Source organism: Myotis myotis, unplaced genomic scaffold, assembly GCF_014108235.1.
Source record: "Myotis myotis isolate mMyoMyo1 unplaced genomic scaffold, mMyoMyo1.p scaffold_m19_p_1, whole genome shotgun sequence".
NCBI lineage: Eukaryota > Metazoa > Chordata > Mammalia > Chiroptera > Vespertilionidae > Myotis > Myotis myotis.
The window spans coordinates 68,833,960-68,843,490 of record NW_023416313.1 but is presented as its reverse complement, the minus strand read 5'-3'; positions in this window follow the sequence as shown (position 1 = coordinate 68,843,490).

The window sequence follows — 9,531 nt, the reverse complement described above, 5'->3', positions numbered from 1 at the left end:
TATTTATATGTAAAGAAAACTCCAATAGAACAGCCACTAGTTCCAACAAATTCCAGTAACAGAATGCAAACTACAAACAACAATTGATATCAAGTGAGGCGAGGGAAAACAGGATCAAAAATAAATAAATAAATAAAATAACTGGAAAAGAAAAACAAAAACAAACAAACATAAAAATAGAAAGAAAAAGCAAAACAATCTCACAAACAAGGATAAAAAAACCCCCAATATACTGAACAATCAAGTAAACAACAACCAAATGATGGAGAGAAAAAAAAATTTGGATAGTGAGGAAAGAGAAGAGAGAGGTGTATATGGATTTAGAGCAGGGGATTGGGAATTAGATATATAAGTAGGGTGAAATTTTAACAGGGGGTAGGAAGAAGGAATAGGGAAAATCTAAAGCAGGAATAGGGTAAGAGAAACAGGACATCAAAGGGGGAAAAGTGAGGAGGAGAGCTTTGGTGTAAAGGTAAAGTTGAGGTAGAGTAAAATGATGCTCAAGGAAAGATGAAAATAGAATTTAGAACACTAATCCCAAAATAAGATAAAGAGAAAATATAATGACACTTTAAAAAAAGGTAAAATGGTAGTAGTAATAATACTGGTTAAAAATAAAAATGTAGAGAGAAACCAAGATGGCGGCATAGGTTAACGCCGGAGATTGCTGCCTCGAACAACCAATTCAAGGGTACACCTAAAAGACGGAACAAACATCATCCAGAACCACAGGAAGGCTGGCTGAGTGGAAATTCTACAACTAGGAGGAAAGAGAATATCATACCCAGACTCAGAGGAGGCGCAGTGCTGAAGTGAAATACTCAGGTTCGGAGTGCGTGCATGGAGCAGGCTGGCGGCAGAGGGCGGGGTTGTTGTTTTCAATCGGGAGGGAGCTTCAGACTCTGAGCTCCAGATCCGGGCGAGTCTCTAGGGACCCAGACTCAAACGGGAGAAGCGGGACTGTCTTGGCTTCGGTCGGAACTCAAAGGCAGCTTTCTCTCCGAGGTTTGCAGCAGTTGCTGGGACTCTGTGAGGCAGAGCACCTAGGGACGGAACTGTGAGCAGCCATAACTGCTCCCTCCGCCCGCCCTGTTTGATCCAGTGCGACCCGCCCCGCCCAAGCCCTGCACAGAGCCATTTGCCAGATAACCTCAGGCAAAGGCTAGATTAGCACCTCCCCAGAGGACAGAAGTTTTCCCACTGCAGACACAGCTGACTCTCATAGCCAGTTAGCCTGGAGGTCAAATCCCCCATTATTAACTACAACAATCAAGGCTTAACTACAAGACTGTGCACAAAGACCACTAGGGGGTGCACCAAGAAAGCATAAAAACAAATACGGAGACAAAGAAACAGGACAAAATTGTCAATGGAAGATATAGAGTTCAGAACCACACTTTTAAGGTCTCTCAAGAACTGTCTAGAAGCTGCCGATAAACTTAATGAGATCTACAAGAAATCTAATGAGACCCTCGATGTTATGATAAAGAACCAACTAGAAATTAAGCATACACTGAGTGAAATAAAGAATACTATACAGACTCCCAACAGCAGACCAGAGGAGCGCAAGAATCAAGGCAAAGATTTGAAATGCGAGGAAGCAAAAAACACCCAACTGGAAAAGCAAAATGAAAAAAGAATCCGAAAATACGAAGATAGTGTAAGGATCCTCTGGGACAACTTCAAGCGTACCAACATCAGAATTATAGGGGTGCCAGAAGATGAGAGAGAGCAAGATATTGAAAACCTATTTGAAGAAATAATGACAGAAAACTTCCCCCACCTGGTGAAAGAAACAGACTTACAGGTCCAAGAAGCGCAGAGAACCCCAAACAAAAGGAATCCAAAGAGGACCACACCAAGACACATCATAATTAAAATGCCAAGAGCAAAAGACAAAGAGAAAATCTTAAAAGCAGCAAGAGAAAGAAACTCAGTTACCTACAAGGGAATACCCATACGACTGTCAGCTGATTTCTCAACAGAAACTTTGCAGGCCAGAAGGGAATGGCAAGAAATATTCAAAGTGATGAATACCAAGAACCTACAACCAAGATTACTTTATCCAGCAAAGCTATCATTCAGAATTGAAGGTCAGATAAAGAGCTTCACAGATAAGGAAAAGCTAAAGAGTTCATCACCACCAAACCAGTATTATATGAAATGCTGAAAGGTATCCTTTAAGAAGAGGAAGAGGAAGAAAAAGGTAAAGATACAAATTATGAACAACAAACATGCATCTATCAAACAAGTGAATCTAAGAATCAAGTGAACAAATAATCTGGTGATCATAATAGAATCAGGGACATAGAAAGGGAATGGACTGACTATTCTTGGGGGGGAAAGGGGTGTGGGAGATGCGGGAAGAGACTGGACAAAAATCATGCACCTATGGATGAGGACAGTGGGTGGGGAGTGAGGGCAGAGGGTGGGGAGGGAACTGGGAGGAGGGGAGTTATGGGGGGAAAACAGAGGAACAAATGTAATAATCTGAACAATAAAGATTTAATTAAAAAATAAATAAATAAATAAAAATAAAAATGTAGTAATTTAAAAGGTAAAATCAGGAGATGAAAAAAGAAAAAAAATTAGTTTCTTAAGTAAAAGGTGAAAAAAATAAAGTAAAAATGTGCAGTAGTGAAGGTCCTGCAGCTCCTCTACTCTTCTGTTTGACACGTCTTAGCCCTGTCAGGTATTCAGGAGAGTGTTGAAGTTCCCTGCAATACACTGTTCCTCCGTGTTGTAAACCACAGTCCTGATTTTAAAGCAGACTGCCTTTATTTGTATTTACAGAAGAGTCAGTTTGTGGTTCAGCCTCTGGGTGGCAGTGTTTCTGGATTGACCTCTGAGGCTATAAGTCCTCTCTAGCCAGTAGTTTGGGAGAGCTGCTTCTGCCACAGAGCTGTTTCTTTGATTGTTACTCCCAGCTCTGATTCCCAGGTTCCACAAAAACAACTTTTCCCTGCAGTCTCTGCGAGTGACCCCAATTGGGCGATCCTATGTATTGGGTTTAATAATCAAATGCAAAGATTTAAGGGGGAGAGAGAGAAAAAAGGGACTGAGGAAGTGCACAAGCTCTTGCAACCCTCCACCGTCCAGCTCTGTGCGCAGTCTCTTCTGCACGTCCTCTCTCCCCTGGCACTAAGCAGCCGGTACACTGGCAAAATCCGAGGCTGCCTTTTTGCACCCAGTCCAGCTATGGGCTTATTTTTAGCGTTTCCTTCTGGCTGCAGCCCTGTGAGACCCCTTCCACACTCGCGGATCACGCTGGCCCCAACGGCCGCGGACCTCGTGGGGTGCAGGCTACCCCCGCATGCATTCCTCTCTCCAACCTGAATTGCAAACCATACCCTTATCAAGGCGAAATCTGACTTTTCCGTGGGTCAGTAGCCAATTCCTGGATGCCGTGGTTGCAGGGTCTCTGGATGTATACACTTCCGAAAACAGCCACTCAAGACGGCGTGGACTCCGCAGCTGAGCCAGCCGTCCGGGAGAGTTTTCAGCTGCAGTCTCCAACAGTCCCTTTTCTCCGGGAGTCCTCTGCCTTTCCCAGCTGCAAACTGTCTCCCAGCTGGATTTCCTCTGCCTATTCGGGCTAGATGTTGCTCCGTTCAGCTGCTCACCCTATCTGCTCTGGGACAAGGCATGGGACATGTCTGTCTATACTGCCACCATTTTCTCCTCCCTCCGTTTGTTTTCTTTTCTTTTTTTACTCGTTTTTCCTCTCCTCGCTTATTCTCTTCTCCTACTAATAGCTTAACTAATCCCAATCACAAACTCAGGCCTCTCTACTCTCTATTCTCCTTCTCCAATAGTAAATTAATATTTAGATTAAAAAAGGAGAAAAGTTATATATATATATATATATATATATATATATATATATATACACACACATACACACACACACACACACACACACACACACACATATAATACTAGAGGCCTGGTGCACAAAAATTTGTGCACTCAGAGGGGTCCCTCAGCCGGCCAATGCCCTCTTGCAGCCTGGGACCCCTCGGAGGATGTCCACCTGCTGGCTTAGGCCCACTCCCTTGGAGATTGGGCCCAAGCTGGCAATCAGACATCCCTTTGGCAGCCCGGCAGCCCTCGGGGGATGTCCACTTACCAGCAGGGAGCAGACTGAAGCTACTGTTGGACATCCTTAGTGCTGCTGAAGAGTCCGGAGAGGCTCCCGCCACCACTGCTGTGCTGGAAGCCATCAGCCTGGCTGTGGCTGAGCAGAGCTCCCCCTGTGGGAGCGCACTGACCACCAGGGGACAGCTCCTGCATTGAGCGTCTGCCCCCTGGTGGTCAGTGTGTGTCATAGTGACCAGTTATTCCCAGTCGTTCTGCTGTTAGGATCAGTTTGCATATTACCCTTTTATTATATAGGATAGAGGCATGGGTGGGGGCCGGCTGGTTTGCCCTGAAGGGTGTCCCGGATCAGGGTGGGGGACCCCACTGAGGTGCCTGGCCAGCCGGGTGAGGGGCTGATGGCTGTTTTCAGGATGGCCACACCCCCTTTAGGATGGGGGGTCCCCACTGGGGTGCCTGGCCAGTCTGGATGAGGGGCTGAGGGTCATTTTCAGGTTGGCCAAGCCCCCCAGTGACAGAAGCTTTCAGCCTCTCCTTTTCTTCATTTTTTTTAATTCTGGGATTTATTTACCTTCTATAATTGAAACATTGTAGCCTTTGGTGGAGCTCAGAGCCAGCCAGGGTGGGCGGGAAGCTTGTCTTCCTCCATCACTGGGGCAACCAAGCCTCCTGCTTGCTCCAGCTCCATGGACACGGCCGGCTGAAAGCAGGTATCTGGGGTTTATTTATCTTCTATAATTGAAACTTTGTTGCCTTGAGTGGAGCTCAGAGCCGGCCCCGGCAGGCGGGAAGCTTGTCTTCCTCCATCACTGGGGCAACCAAGCCTCCTGCTTGCTCCAGCTCCGTGGCTGCCAGCTGCCATCTTCGTTGTGTTAATTTGCATATAGTCACTCTGATTGGCTGGTGGGAGTGGTTTAAGGCATAGCAAAGGTACAATTTGCATGTTTTTCTTTTATTAGTGTAGATATCATATATATATTTTATATATATATTATATATCCTATATAACAAAAGCCTAATATGAAAATTGTCCCCTTGGGCAGTCGTTCCACTGGGAGTTCAACCACTTGCTATGATGTGCGCTGACAACCAGGGGGCGGCGCAGAACATGGTGGACGTTGGTGACATGGCGCTGGCGCGGGTGGCAGAGGAGGTGCTGCCAGCCTTGATGGGCCCCAACAAGAGCAGGACTAAAGCAGAATGGTGGAGCAGGTGAGCGTCAGTGCCAGGCCAAGGCAGGTACAAGCGGGGGCCAATCGCCACACAGATGGCAGCCAGCAGTGGCAGCGGGGGGAGAGGGGGTGCCTCCTGGCTCCCAGTCACTGAGGGATCCAGGCAGGGGGAGTGGGAGGGGTTCCAATTGATCCCCTCGCAGGCGGGATTGTGGAGCAGATGTGGGGGTGGCACCAGGCCAAGGCAGGGTGCCAGGCAGGGCTGTGGGGCTGCAAGGCTGGGGTCATGAGCAGGGACCCAGTCCCCACAGGCCACCCTGAATGACCCCATCTGTGCACGAATTCGTGCACCGGCCTCTAGTGTGTGTGTGTGTGTGTGTGTGTGTATATATATATATATATATATATATATATATATATATATATATAAATTTTCTTTTGTATATATACTTTTATAAATATATAATTAGAAGCCAGGTGCACGAAATTCATGCACGGGGGGGTGGGGGGTGTCCCTCAACCCAGCCTGCACCCTCTCCAATCTGGGACCCCTTGAGGCACATCTGACTGCCCACTTAGGACCGATCCCATTGGATCGGGCAGTCGGACATCCTCTACAATCCAGGACTGTTGGCTCCCAACCACTCGCCTGCCTGATTGCCCCTAACCACTTCTGCCTGACAGCCTGATCACCCCCTAACCACTCCTCTGCCATCCTGATCGATGCCTAACTTCTCCCCTGCCAGCCCAATTTATCCTAACTGCCCTCCCCTGCCAGCCCAATTAAGCCTAACTGTCCTCCCCTGCTGGCCTTGTCACACCTAACTGCCCTCCCCTGCCAGCCTGGCTGCCCCTAACTGTCCTCCCTTGCTGGCCTGGTTGACCTCAACTGCCCTCCCCTGCAGGCCTGGTCCCCCCACCCCCAACTTCCCTCCCCTGCTGGCCATCTTCTGGCAGCCATCTTCTGTCCACATGGGGGTGGCCATATTGTATGTTGGAGTGATGGTAAATTTGCATATTACCTCTTTTTTATATAGGATATATATTTTTTTTCTTTTTTGTATTTAGTTTTTTTTCTTCTTATATACACTCATTCTCTACCCACCTCCTCTATACTGAATTGTGGCTATTTTCCCATTAATTTATTTCCTTGACCTTATCTTCTGGAAATAAGCTCTGCTTCCTCAGATTCATCTGGCTGTTTATTGTTTGGGGGGGTTGTAGTTTACATATTTTGGATTAGTTATTGTTTGTAGTTTGCATTCATCTCTGGGTGTTTGTTGTTTGCATTTTTTGGATTAGTTGCTGTTTTATTGAATTTTCTCCCAATATACATATACTTTCCCTCCTTTTTTCTTCTCTTTCTTTCCTCTCTCACATTTTTTTCCTCTTCTCAATATCATTTTTGCACACTTTTCTATCCCCTAACTCTCTTTTTTCTGGTGGTCACCTTTATTTGGGGTAATAGTGTTTGGTGCTCTTTGCATTGTGTCTTCTTCTGATGTATGTTGTGCCTTTCAGTCAATGCAGGAGAGAGAGAGCTACATAACCAGACATCCAGAGAGGAGCGTTTATGGGGAGACAAAGAAATAGCCCACATACAAAAGAAAAGAAGAACTCACCAGAAAAGGAAGTAAACAAAATGGAGGCAAGCAATATGTCGGAGAAAGAATTCAGAGCAATGGCCATAAGGTCACCGAAAAGAATGGAGTACAAATTCAACATGTGTAAGAACCAAGAGGGAATGAAGAAGAACCAAGAAGAAATGAAAAATGACATGACTGCAATAAAGAACTCAACAGGAAGCATCAACAGTAGACTAGAAGAAGCAGAGGACCACATCAGTGAGCTAGAAGACAAGGTAGGAAAAAATACCAAAGCAAAGCAGCATCTAGAAAAAAAATTAAAAAAAGCAAAAACCTGGAAGCTAAATAGTATGCTACTAAACAATGATTGCGTTACTAAAGAGATCAAAGAAGAAATAAAAAACATCATGGCAACAAATGACAATGAAAACACAACCATCCAACATCTATGGGACACAGTGAAAGTGGTCTTGAGAGGGAAGTTCATAGCTCTACTGGCCTATCTCCAAAAACAAGTACAATGGCATTAAATTATCTAATCCTACAACTCAAAGAGTTAGAAAGAGAGCAACAAGAAAAGCCCAGTGTAAGCAGAATGAAGAAAATAATAAAGATCAGAGGGGAGATAAACGATATAGAGACAAAAAAAAAATACAAAAGATCAACCAAACCAAGAGCTGGTTTTTTGAAAAGATAAACATGGAAATTATTTAAAAAATATATTTTTATTGATATTAAAGAGAGGAAAGGAGAGGGAAAGAGAAAAATCAATGAAAGAGAAACTTCAATTAGCTGCCTACTACATGTCCCTTACTGGGGATTGATGCCGAAACCTGTGTCCTGACCAGGAATCAAACCAGAAATCTCTTGGTGCACAGGCCAATGCTCAACTAACTGAGCCACACAGGCCAGGGAAAATTGGAAATTATTGATTCTAGAATCAGAATTTTAATTGCTACAGGCCAGCAGGACTCTGGGTCCATGTGTCCCTTCCAGGCTTATCAGGATACCAACAATCTGGAGTCCCATTTTTTAAAAAATATATTTTATTGATTTTCTACAGAGAGGAAGGGAGAGGGCCAGAGAGCCAGAAACATCGATGAGAGAGAAACATCGATTCAGCTGCCTCCTGCACACTCCCCACTGGGTACGTGCCCACAACCAAGGTAAATGCCCCTGATCAGAATCGAACCCGGGACCCTTGAGTCCACAGGCCAATTCTCTATCCACTGAGTCAAACCGGTTAGGTCTGGAATCCCATTTTTATATGTTGAGTTCAGCTGTCTCCTTCCCCACCAATGTCAATGTATACAGGGAGCCAGTGCACAAAAAGCATGCACCCTCAACCTCTCCACACACCCCGTGGTGGAGAACTGTGCCACTGACATGCCTACCTACATCCTGCTCTCCACTCGCTCCCCACATCCTGGGTGGTAGGGGAGATGAAGCTGGATGTAGGCGTTTCTACAACCATCAGAACATTATGCTCACTATTGTGATGTGGGTATTTAGAACCATCATCTTTTCCTCTGCGTCTCACATCATCGGCACCAATATGAAGTCATTGGAGCACCCAGCCGCATGGACCCAAGGGGACATTCTGAAGCTGCCTGGACCCTCAATAGCTCCTTCAGCCTTTTACAAAACAATTGTACTATCCCCTACATCTTCACGGCACTTCATAGTTAAGAAATCTCTCTAATTAGCATCATCTCATCTAAGTTTTCTGAGCTGTAATGGGTCAGTAGAATAATTTTTAAAAATAAAGGGTGAAATGGGCTCAGAGAAGTTGAGTAAGTTACAGGAGGTCACAGAGAAGTGGGGGATCGCTTGTCCTAGTCTGGAGTCCTTTCTACAACACCAAACAAATTATAGACATGGAAACAAATACACTTTTGGAGAAAGATAAAACTCCTTATGGGAATAAGCTTTCCATTACACATTTAGAGATAAAGCTAAATGCAAACCTTCCCCTGATTGTGGGACAGCATTAACAAACGTACCACACGCTTTCACATATTTAAAAATATTAAACTAATTCCAGGGTTATAGGCTTGATTTAAGATATGGTAGTTAATAGAAAAGTTCTAGATAGAAAATAATTTTAGCAAAACTGTACATCTGTATATATGCACACATTTAGAAAACATATTGCTTTAGATGTTTATGCCATTTCTTAGTTACCATTTTACATATCCACACCTGCTTCATCCCTATACTTTAACCCACCATATTAAATTTTAGTTATGTATGACTCATTTTCAGTTAATAAGAAATAATTAAGGTCATAATTAATATGTTTTAACCAATGAAGCACTTTCATGAGTAAAAATCCAGATTTTTAAAATAAGTTTCTAGGAATAGCTCAGTTTTCACATTTAATATCTGAACCTCATTTATCACAGGTAGCACGAAATTGCTTTTATTTTAAAGAACAGTTATATATTAAGAGCAAAGAGTATAAAATCAATAAATATACTCCCCTGTATCATATAAAATGTGTGTGACACATTTCCCTAAGACATTTCCTGCATTTAGACATCCTGGTCCATATTCACCTAAAAGTCTGAGTATACCCTTTCCCTGGCAGTTTTTACCTTTGGGCTTTGGTACATTTCATAGAAAGGAAAATACAGGCAGTGGAAGTAGAGGCAGAAGTAGACGACTTCGAGCAC